The sequence below is a fragment of the Tasmannia lanceolata genome, unplaced genomic scaffold (genome assembly GCF_043159265.1).
Source record: "Tasmannia lanceolata isolate RefF3 unplaced genomic scaffold, GAP_Taslan_0.1 ptg000005l, whole genome shotgun sequence".
NCBI classification, from domain to species: domain Eukaryota; kingdom Viridiplantae; phylum Streptophyta; class Magnoliopsida; order Canellales; family Winteraceae; genus Tasmannia; species Tasmannia lanceolata.
The window spans coordinates 960,038-972,342 of NW_027518682.1; the positions used below are offsets into that span (position 1 = coordinate 960,038).

The 12,305-nt window shown below is 38.3% G+C and overlaps 1 long non-coding RNA gene across 2 annotated transcripts; it reads right to left on the reverse strand.

Moving 5' to 3' along the window:
• Positions 1-3,315: 3,315 nt before the first annotated feature.
• LOC143876996 (uncharacterized) lies at positions 3,316-12,094 on the reverse strand. 2 transcript variants are annotated; one of them, XR_013250509.1, is made up of 2 exons: positions 11,671-12,094; positions 3,316-4,035 (listed from the first exon to the last, which is right to left on the reverse strand). It is a non-coding gene; the product is annotated as an uncharacterized LOC143876996 (long non-coding RNA). The 2 variants fall into 2 exon arrangements; XR_013250508.1 differs by having other exon boundaries at positions 3,316-4,044.
• Positions 12,095-12,305: the final 211 nt, after the last annotated feature.

Below are 12,305 nucleotides of genomic sequence, written 5' to 3' on the forward strand. Positions count from 1 at the left end.
AAATGGATCGTGATCGTGAAGTGGAAAGTAGGATCCGAAGAACAATCCGAATCCGACCCGACCGATAAGAAATTTGAATGGATCGTGACTTCGACATAGGTGGATCCGATTCGAAGTGGATCCGTTGACACCCCTAGCAGCAAAGGGACTTGAAAGAGTAAACAACTTTTAAAATGGTTGGGATCGTATCAATGGCTCCGATTATCAACCACATGTTCCACATGGGAGGGCATTGGATGCTTAAATTGAGAGTAATGGGGCCTACGCAGATACTTGGCGAGCTAGGATAGAGCTACCAGTCCGTGGAAAGCACACGGAGCCAAAGAGAAATGGCGTTGCCACCATGCGTCGTGGCTCTTCCCACTGCATGCTTAGCACATGATAAACCCAAGCATGATTTTTTTTACCTAACAAAGTAACAAGTGGCTACATTTTTAGGGAAGACTTTAGCGTTATTTACTGTTACGTGTCAGAGAGTTGCATTATTGACATAAAAACGTCACTTGTTGAGAAAAAACGAATAAATACTGATTTATAAAAAATCAAAATTTTAGGACCAAAATGCCCCTCGGTACATTTATTCTGCTTCCCTTCTTCTTTTTACAGTTTTACTTTTACCATGTTTTTAACCTAGTTGAAGTGCTTCTTCTCCGGCGAAACCTACTCTTTTCTCTGGCAATACGTAAGAAGGTAAGCCTGAAATCTCATTCTCCCTCTCTCTCTATATTTCTATTTTTTTTTTCAAAACTCTCTCTCTCTCTCTCTCTCTCTCTCTCTCTCTCTCTCTCTCATTTTTTAGGGTATTCAAATGTTTTCTTTGCTTGAAATGCACAAAATTGGACCCATCAGCCTTCTGCCTCGTCAAATCTTTCTCAAAAAGGGTTTCGAGATCTCCCCATCTTCTTCTCAACGCAAAAACAGGTACTCGAAGCCAAAACAGGATATTCGAAGCCAAAATTTACTTGGTCGAAGTGAAAAATGTGTTTCCTGTAATATTCGCCGTTGTGTTTTTCGCTTCAACTAAATTTTTTTAGGCTTCGAATAATTGGCTCTTTTGCTTCGACTAACATGTTTTTGGCTGCGACTAACATGTTTATGACGAAAAATGTGCATAAACAGCGTTTCTCGTCATATATTATGCACTCATGCTCTATTTATTGTTGTGGGAAGGTTAAGTGGGCCCCAAAAATATGTTAGTCGAAGCAACGAGTACCTGTAATTTTAGTCGAAGCGAAAAACACAACGGCAAATGCTATAGGAAACACATTTTTCACTTCGACCAAGTAATTTTTGGCTTCGAATATCCTGTTTTGGCTTCGAGTACCTGTTTTTGTGTTGAGAAGAAGATGGGGAGATCTCAAAACCCTTTTTGAGAAAGATTTGACGAGGTAGAAGGCTGATGGGTCCAATTTTGTGCATTTCAAGCAAAAAAAACCTTTGAATACCCTAAAAAATGAGAGAGAGATGATGTTAGATGGAGTTTTGAAAAAAAAAAATAGAAATATAGAGAGAGGGAGAATGAGATTTCAGGCTTACCTTCTTACGTATTGCCGGAGAAAAGAGTAGGTTTCGCCGGAGAAGAAGCACTTCAACTAGATTAAAAACAGGGTAAAAGTAAAACTGTAAACAGAAGAAGGGAAGCAGAATAAATGTACTGAGGGGCATTTTGGTCCTAAAATTTTGATTTTTTTTATAAATCAGCATTTATTCGTTTTTTCTCAACAAGTGACATTTTTATGTCAATAATGCAACTCTCTGACACGTAACAGTAAATAAGATGTTCGTAATCATCGTACGAAAGCCACGTACTGACGGATTAAGATCGGACCATGAAAAGATGTGGGACCCACCTAACTGAGTAGGTGATAAATATGGGCACGAAAGCCACATATCGGTGGACCACCTGCACAGATGCCTTTGTCGTTTCCTCTTTTTGGTTGGAGACATTGGATTCCGGCCTGTATCTTGTCCCGGTCCAGGAGAAGAGAGAAGGCAGGAGACAACAAGATGACTTGATGATAGAGAATGAGAGAGATGAGAAACAAGTCGAGAAATGCCTATGATACTCCCAATACCATGTGATGATAATAAGAAAGAACTGACCTCTCTTGTATTATTTAACCTGCTGTTAAAAGGCCATTACCACTCCTAAAAAGCTCTATGCAGCATCAAGAACGTGCAATCAAAATGGTTTAGCATCAAAGGTAACAAGAATTGTGAAGTTTGTAAAGAAGAGGTTCGAAACATACATGTTACCGTATTACGAATACAAAGTGTTCAAACGGTTAACGTGCACTAAGACACACATGAATTTCAGTCAAGTGATACTTTCCGAGGAAACCCACCTGTTACACTGTAATGAAGAGGTTCGAAGCCTACCCGTCACATAGCTATGAGGAGGCAAATAATTGCTTTTCTAGTTTATAATAGCAGATGTAGGATATGAAATGAAACCGTTTGGTTCAAAGAAATGTTTAAACATTTACACTCGCCATCTTTTTGAAAAGTCAGTCTTTTAATCGGTAGGTTTTTTGGCATGTATCATTCATATCTTTTTTTTTCCTACTTAGATATGACGTTCTTTTAAAGAGGGCATCTCTCTGGGAAGCCAAAAACTTTCCAACCTATTTGATTCATCCCATATGGCTTAGACATGGAGTCATATAATGAGAAGGCTTGTTTACCTGTCCGTAGGCATACTGACCACCGAATGTTAACCTTTTCCACCAGTAGTTTTCCCTTTTTTACTCCATTTATGTCATTGGATAATTTGTTGACACTTTCACTTGACAATGTCAAATATCTTCTGGAAAAAGGTTTTTTGGTAAAGCTTAAGCCAAGTTATTGTTCCATCTCATCATGCATGTTAGATTTTACTCCTTCAAAAGATGGAATGGGAGGCTGGGCTGATAAAAGTTTTTGCACTTTCAGTTTGGTTCTGAATGTGCAATGGGGACCTCTCTGTCAAACATAAGGACCATCTTCACTTGAAAAGAATGCCACTGCTTCCAGAAATACCTTTTTACATACAAGAGTTCTATACATAATTAAGGGTAGTAATAGAATCTTTTGAAATAAAGCCAAGAATTTGGTCCATATAACAGACTAAATCAAAGGACAGTACTGCACAATCAACTTGGTCGGTATAACAGACCAAATCAGATTAGGCCTCAAAGAAATCTTCAAAACAAGATATAAATCAGTTAAAATGTATAATCACACACTAAGTTACACCCTCTAGAAGGTCAACGTGTCTGGACTTGCCTGAGTTTTCTATTGCACAAGAAGCAAGGTCTAGTGATCACGACAACTACATTAAACAAAATTGAAGCATCAGACTTCACCAAATATCATTTGTTCCTGAGCAAGTACACTGAAAGTTGATTTTAGTGATGGTTGACTAACAAGCTTAGCAACCCACAGCCGAACAACCCACAGACCTTGGTTTAAATCTCATTACGCAAAACAAAAAAATATACACTAACAGAATAAACATATTTCTCAGTCAGTTCCAAACCCCAAGACTTTAGAAACTACACAAAAAAGCAATGCCCATCTCTTTCTTCAAAGTGGGTTTCGCACTAGCATCGGCGCTGAATGAAGCGACTGACATACAACAGTTGAAGGTCCTTCGGACGGTTTAAGAATGATCGTCCTTCAATTGGGTGAGTGCTTAGATGCTCATAGATATCAGATAGGTCACCAATGTCAAGACCATCAATCTCATTCAGTGCTGCCATGAGATTCTGACAGAGAATGTCATCTCTTTCGGTCGCACACTTAATTGCAGATGCCAACTCAGAGAGGCTGCTGGCGAGTTCATCTATACCCGTTTCCATCAAAGTTGCAGAATGAGGAGCATGCGAGAACATTTCTAGGTGTTCCATAACTGCCATTAGGACTAAAGATGAACCAACTGCAACCACTGCTGATACTGTCATAATCAAATCATCTTCATCAAACAAATCTTCATCACAGTCGTCAGCACCATTGAGGATGTCCTCATCAAACAGGATCCCATCATGGTCATCCATCCTGATGTGTCTTCCAAGAAGGCAAGGGACATCAGTTTAACATCCATACTGTTGGTCATAGGATTGTATTTATGCATGAAAGTTATTTTCTCATGCTATACTTTATGAGAAGGAAAAACTATTACAAGACTAACAGCAACGGACGCAGGTGAACCAGCTCCATCAAGGACTAGAACCTCTATCATTTCACAAGGATCTCATTGCCATCAATGTAAGGAGAGGATCACTTGCTGTTTGAAGTTTGATCTTCACATGTAAATTACCACTTATTAATATTAATTTTATTTTGAGTTCCATTGATAAAATTTAGTAGTACCAGGAACAATAGTGGCTGATGAATTGGTTGTACATTGAAGCAACTGAATCCTTTATTTCAGTGGACTTGATAATAAAATAAGATGTAATTATATATAGTTATGAAAGCATGTGGAGTGTTCCTATAAAAGAAAAATATAACGATGTGAAAATAATCTTCATAGGTAAAGAGTGTTTCATAAGTATTATAGGCCCTTGATTAACAATTTGTGTTTACAATATCCATTTAAACTTTCGTTTATCATCTATTTAGAAAAGATACTGCCTAGAAGCTCAAGTGTTACATCAGATTAGTAGATGTCAAATTGCAAATGAAGTAACTTATTTAAGTTGAAGTCTATTATAATATGTACTCAACCCATATTTAAGCAGTTGGTTAGTCATGATATAGAACAAAAAGTTAATTGTTGAGCAATTGAACAAGATGCTGTGTATTTTTTTCCTTTCTGACCAAGTTCAAGACTGAAATACTGACATAGAAAGAGAAAAAAAACTATTTTAAGAGGGTGTTAAGCTTACGGCACAGTCATGATATAGTACAAAAAGTTAATTGCTGAGCAATTGAACAAGATGCTGTGTATTTTTTTCCTTTCTGACCCATTTAAGACTGAAATTCTGACATAGAAAGAGGAAAAAATCTATTTTAAGAGGGTGTTAAGCTTATGGCACTAAGAGTACGGGATATGCATCCTACAAATAACGGAGGACTCGGGCATCCCCGCCCCCCCCTCTTTTTTTCTTTTTTTTAACAGTAGCAAATTTCATTGATTAAATGGGGCAACTGAGAAAGTACACCCAAAAGATACAAACTAGAGCATGACATAAAAAGCAGAAAACCAAAAAACAAAGATACAGCCCAATTATGGCGGAAGGAAATCAAAAAGCTCTAAACTCTGTTTATCTACTCCTTCCCTGGCCAACCTATCTGCAATCCCATTGGCCGATCTTCTCACATGCGTAAAAGATAAAGAGGCACCATTCAATCTATCACGGATTTCATCAAAGAGTTGAGCAAACCTCCAAGGGGGGACCGATGGACCTCTAAGCCATCTAACTACATTAAGGGAATCACCTCCAAGCATCTCTATTTGTAATATTAGTTTTGCAGTACAGGGTATGCCAACAATCACAGCAAAAATCTGTAGCAAACCAAACTCAAGGTGTAAATCAGTACGATAGACATGTTAGCAACAAAAAAACATAAATAAAATATATCGATACCACAATGAAAAACCCATTTCCCATCTTCTGTTTCATTCACAAAAAATCAATAATAGATAAAACCCCTACTCACACACTCTTCATTCCCCAAAAGAAAGAGAAAAATGATGGTTTTATCATCACTCCAGCCACAAGAACACACCCAACATCAGAGAACTTCTTAAAAGGAAAGAAAGAAAACACACAAAATAAAAAAAGAGGCCACAGAATATGGACGCAATGATATTGGTTTCTCTAGAAAAGACTAGCAAAGGAAAAGGGCAGAAAACGCTGGTTCATGATGCCTGAAACAAGATCAAAATTCCATTCCAGTTTCTCTAAATTTCACCTATTGAAAGCCTGCATGTCACCAGAAAAAACCCCACAAAAGAGTGAATCCTAATCTAGAAAAACCTGCATAGAAAAACAACCCAAGGGTTCAATTTTTCTTCTCCGATAGGAACAGATCATGACAGAAACCATAGATAAACCAAAAAATTCTGACATTTACTGAAATCATCCAACAAAACCCTGAATTTCCAATCCACAGATGCATCCACCACTAGAAAACAAAGAATTCCAAAGCGTTAAATGAAAAATAAAAGGATCACTCTCAATGCGTATAACAGGCACCGAGGCAACATAACACCAATAGCTAGACAATAGCAGCACTCGAACTGAAAATAAGAAACAAGTAATAAAACGAAGAAATTAGCAACTAGACCGAATATATTGTATCTACTAAATCCGATCCCTTCAATTCGTCAACTGAAAGGAGTGATGAGGGCGAAGAACAATGGAAAATCACAAGAAATTAGGGTTTGAAGACATTGGGATGAGAAAAAACAGAAGGAAAAAAGGGAATCCAAATCGGAGAGCACCAAAGGGAGAAAACAGAAAAGGGGAAAAGTAGAGAAAAGAGATAAAAATACTCTCATCAAAAGCCAGAATACCGTGAATCTTAAATGAGAAAACTAGAGAAAAAAAGCATCCACTAAACACCATACTCGATAGAAAACGGGAATAAACAATCAGAGATCTAAACAGTGTGTGTGCGCGTGTGTGTTACGAACCCGAATCGGTTCGCAACGCAATTGATCTTTGTAGAGGGAAGATCGGCCTTTTGATCCACTTCAAGGGAAGGATCAGTCCTCCTTTGTGCACAAGACACAATTTCTCAAACTAGTTTCTTCATTGATTTCCATTAACAATAACATTTGCTTATATAAAACACTCAAAGATAAACATGGAAAGATCTTATTATAAGAATAGAAATAGCTAATTAGAGACTATCATAATCTAACCTAACTACTAAATATAAGATATGATCTTATTCACTAAAATATCTAATTAACCTATTCCACTATGTGGGACCCATCTAGGTACGTATCATTCCACCCCTCTTGAAATCAACCTTGTCCTCAAGGTTGGAAATTAAGCGCTGGCTCGTTGGTGATCGATTGGCTCAGAACCTTTCAAAATTCTTTCATCTTCTTTTTCTTTTCCTTCTCTCTCCCTTTGCTATCTTCGTCTTGCGATTAGCTACCAAGTGTTGAGGAAGCTCCATTTTCAAATCGATTTGATCGTGGTTTTCATCAAAGTTACATCGTCGTGCTTGTTTTGAACAAAAATGGGATTTTGACGCATGAACGGTAGTGGATGAGGATCTTCTTGATGATGTTGAGAAGGTTGAGAGGAATGACGGATTTTTCGACGACGAAACTGAAAATCAAAGACGACTTTTATTTGTGGCTTTTTCAAAAAAAATTTCTATCTTTCTTTCTTTCTCCATCCTTCTTTTCTCCTCTTTTTTTGTTTCTTCTTCTTTTTTTCATCGTGCAAGACTTATCGATCGCCATGCCGATTTCGTTCAAGCCTTCCATAAATTGTCGATTCCATTCCTTTAATTCCAAAACGAGTGTTTTGATCTTCTTAAAATCCTCACGCATCGAATCCAGAATCTCTGAAGATATAGCCATAGCATAGGATCGACCTCTTTGATACCAATTGTTACGAACCCGAATCGGTTCGCAGCGCAATTGATCTTCGTAGAGGGAAGATCGGCCTCTTGATCCACTTCGAGGGAAGGATCAGTCCTCCTTTGTGCACAAGACACAATTTCTCAAACTAGTTTATTCATTGATTTCCATTAACAATAACATCTGCTTATATAAAACACTCAAAGATAAACATGAAAAGATCTAGAAAGATCTTATTATAATAATAGAAATAGCTAATTAGAGACTATCCTAATCTAACCTAACTACTAAATATAAGATATGATCTTATTCACTAAAATATCTAATTAACCTATTCCACTAAGTGGGACCCATCTAGGTACGTATCAGTGTGTGTGTGTGTGTGTGTGTGTGTGTGTGTGTGTGTGTGAGAGAGAGAGAGAGAGAGAGAGAGAGAGAGAGAGAGAGAGAGACCATACCTCAGAACGGAGACGTCGCTTTCTGTCGGTAGTTGAATGGTCTTTCAGGGTATGAGCCGGAACCACTACTCCCTACTGCTGCTACATAGGGGGTGTTAACCATATAAAACCAGAGACCTGTTGAGGGTTGTGCGGGAGAAATAAGAAAGGAACTACTAGGCCTAAATAGCCGTTGAATGCCAGGAACTACCCATGTGCGGAGTCATTGCTTCTATAGATTTGCTAGTGATCTCCCTAAAATAAAACTTGAAATTTAAAGACTTTCGTTGGGATGCAAACAAACATACCAGGTAGTTACCAAATAGAGTATCGTGAATTAAAGCTTAAGAGGAGACAAGGTGATAGTATCCTCCTTGTGGTTACCTCGTAGAGTAATGGCAAGTAGTGCTTGATGTCAACCTCATAGAGTAGTAGTTTATGCATTTCGGTCGTTTCAATAATGGTACCGTATTACACTTCGATTTTAGTTTATGCATTGCATCCAATTCAGTTTCGGCCTCGGTGAGGATGGTAACATTTCACTCGTTTCGTGTTAGTTTCGGAGAAAATTAAAGACCGTGTTCCCTATCCTCGAATCTTCTTGAAATTGCAAATGAAGCCACCAAAAGATTATGAAAAAAAATCTAAATCCTTTAAGAAGAAACTCCCATCCTTCCCACATCCTCAAATGAGAACTTCCTCCAATATGATCAATTCCTCCACAAGACTCAACTCTTAGAGTTCTTGTTGCCTCTCCATGGTCGCCTTCAAATTTGATGTCTATGGTGGCGCTATTCTAAAACAGGACATTTGCAGGGCTGCAAAAGCCACTACTAAAGGGCGTCTTGATGGTGCTCCCAAAGCATCGCATCTTGCTGGCTGTGGTGATATTCTCTTAAGATTCAGAGGTGAGGTTTTTATTGTAATGTTACCATCAAGAAAAAGCCTAGTAGGCATAAAGAAACTACGAATAATCTTGTTGAAATAATCAAATGTGAAATTCATAGTATTTAATCATCCATTTGTCATAAATATGAATACTTTCAACAAAATTCCCAACTTCTACAAAAATAGAAGAAAACTGATAAATCTTTCAGGCTAAATGTGGCCTGCATTCCTGCATTACAGAACACAAATACATGAAATAAATTCAACATCTCTGCAATGCCATCCAAATTTAAGGAATAATAAGAAACAAAAACGCAAGACTTCCGACTTCTAAAGCATCGAATCTTACACTAATTTTTTTTTTTTTATCAAAGATCAAGGTTTTAAATTAGGAACAAGGTTTTAAATTTCGGTTTTGGTTTCAACCACCACGGAAACGGAAATGTTTCAGTTTCGGTTTCGGTTGGAAATTTAGGAGGAAATCCTGTAAAATCACAAAAATGGGTGGAAGCACATGCAAACGATAGAATTTTAAGATAAAACTTTAGAAAAATGCTAGAATTACCCCTTGACAAGGCTTTAACCCTGCTATTATTAATGCAAGTGTCTTGATGTAGAGGAAATGAGTGGTCTTTACTAAACTTCTGAACACCCTCGCATTTCTCTCTTCCCATAAGACCCAAATTACCGCAAATAGTGACACATTCCACGAGATCTTTCCTTTCCTCCACCATGGAATTAAGGACTATCCATCTAAGAGTTCTATAAATGTAGATAGAAACACCCACGATATTCCAAACCTGCTTAGGATCTTGCTCCATACATACCTAACAGTCCCGCAATGAAGGAGCATGTGGCCGACGGCCGACCATCTCTCCTTCTTCCACACACAATGCAAATGATCTATGATCTATATGGGTCTATGGCGAAGGTGATCTACTGTAAGGATCTTACCTAGCAGAGCTGTACAAGCAAAGGCACATACACTTAGGCTCTTTTTTTAATGATGGCATACCCTTAGGCTCTGTTTGGCTGCAGGTAGTTACCTTATATATTAGTGGTATAAGTAGTCAATAGGGAGGAGACAAACATTTGATTTACCTATAATATACCTCGTAGAACAGTGATAATTAGTGTTGGTTGCCAACCTCGTAGAGTAGTAGGAAAGGGTGCTATTGCCAATATAGAAAGAGAAGAGAGAGAAAGTGAAAAAGCATCATTCTCCAAGCTAAATTCCACCTTTTTGAGAAATTTGACTTGAAAGGTATGAGGGGACATGGATGCCACATCACCAGACATGCAATAATAACCTATGAAACTTGTCCGGTAGCCTTCAGGGATTTCGATGCTACATTGAAAATCAAACAATAGATTTTGCTGATGTGGCACCCAAATGCAAAGCAAAACCCCTAAACTACAGGTGAGACTGCAGAATTGGATGCAACTGCATTGTAGAATGATTTAACGTTGAGCACTCCTGACTAACACCGGAACCAAAGCATTTTATCTTCTGCTGGCTTCTTAATATAATAGGACGACAGCACATGAAGTAACCTAGCCACCCTCTCCAACTCCCTGTCAAACAGGTTTCTTCTCAAACAAAGCCTCCATCGAATCCCCGTGACCCTATGCTCAAAATACTCCTTCACCCAATCTTCTTTATCTTCCACCACCTCATATAGGGAATGATTCATTCAAAGGGACCTCTCCACACCACATGTGAAGCCAAAATTTTATTCCATCCCCTAAGCAAACTCTGATCCTGACCCTTTATTGAACTTGCTTTTCTAATTCTATATGTCCCTCCACATTGTGATTCCTCCATCTTGAAACCCTCAATCAACCCCAGCATCTTACCTTTATCAATCATCCTGCTAAACATTTCTGCCATGATCGCATACAAGAACGGTGATAGAGGATCGCCCAGCCATAATCCCCCCGTAGACTTGAAAAATCCCTTGGAGAAGCCATTCACGAACACTGAGAACCATGCCAATACACACTCCCTCATCCACCGTCTCCATCTCCTTCCATAACCCATTCTTTGCAAATCATACCCTAGGTAGTCCCACTCCACCCTATGGTATGCCACTATGCCTTCTCCATATCGATCTTGCAAACAATCCCTTGTTCCCCTCTCTTTAAAATTTAAAGATAGTTACTAACTTGTTTGCAATCATCGCACAATCTAGTATCTGACGCCCACAAACAAAGGCTGACTGATTACTAGATCTAATAATTACTAGAAATGTTAGCCACGTGGCATCATGAGGCTTCAAATGTATGTCAAGCTCATCAAGCATAAGAAGAACATCAACGAACCTCACATTCTCTGAAAATCATTAAAATGCTGAGCAAGTACAGCAATAAAACTCCACTCAAGAAACAGCTAAGCAAATCCAGTAACCTATCTTACTAACAGTACAATTCAGGAATAAAGAAGGAATGCCCATACACACAGTAGCAATATTTATACATCCACGACACTGCGATTAGTGGACTCACTGCATATAAATCATACAAATAAGAGATTACTGGTATGAATCAAGGCAGTAAATAGCTGTCCTCGGATGCTATCGATTACAACAGAAAAATAGCACTTCACATCATAAATAATTTGCCTTCCAGAAGATTTGGTAGCAGTGAAAGATTCAAAAATCCCAACAATGCATTCCGTTAAAGAGATTAATACTAAAATCTAGCTCAAAAAGCCCTAGCATTATCGACAAATGCATATTGATCAACAGTTTTGTAATAATAGTAGACAAATTGTTAACAAAAGGCGAAGAAAAGTAAAATGTGGAGAAGATGCCGAACCTTGAGGGAAGTTTCGATGTGGAGATAAATCAATGCTTAGGGTTTTCGGCTTGTTGTTTCCTCGTGACAGTTCTCGGCACGAGATTTTGTATGGCGTGTGACCGTATAGTATAGTATTTTTCAAAAGGGACCGCCCACTCTATAGGATGATCCAAACCGTTCATTTTTTCGGGCATTTCTATACGATGATCCTTAACCGTACGATCTAATAGAGATTTTGAAAAATAGTAACCTCATCATCGCACACCATTTACAAGCTATGCCCCTCCCTCTAGTGTCTAGACTTGGCTTGCTTGTACCGTAAATAGAGTCAAGTTGGCTACTCTGAGGCTGCTAACCTAGGCCATAGGCCTTCTTAATCTTCATTTTATAACCTTCCTTGTCCACCACCCCATTGTTTCTTGGACTGAATTAAACATTAACATAACCGATGAAAGCTGTAAAAAATGCTATCTTAAAAGATATATTTATGGTGTCTCACTTCTATCTCGTTTACTTAATCAGATCCGCTTCTTGAGGACACCTTGATCGTATGATCCTAGATACTTGACCCATCAGCCCTTAATCAAGCCTAGTTTTTGTAGTCCTTTTATCTAGATGTCAGTTCGGGATCGGACAAAAAGCTCCTGTGATTC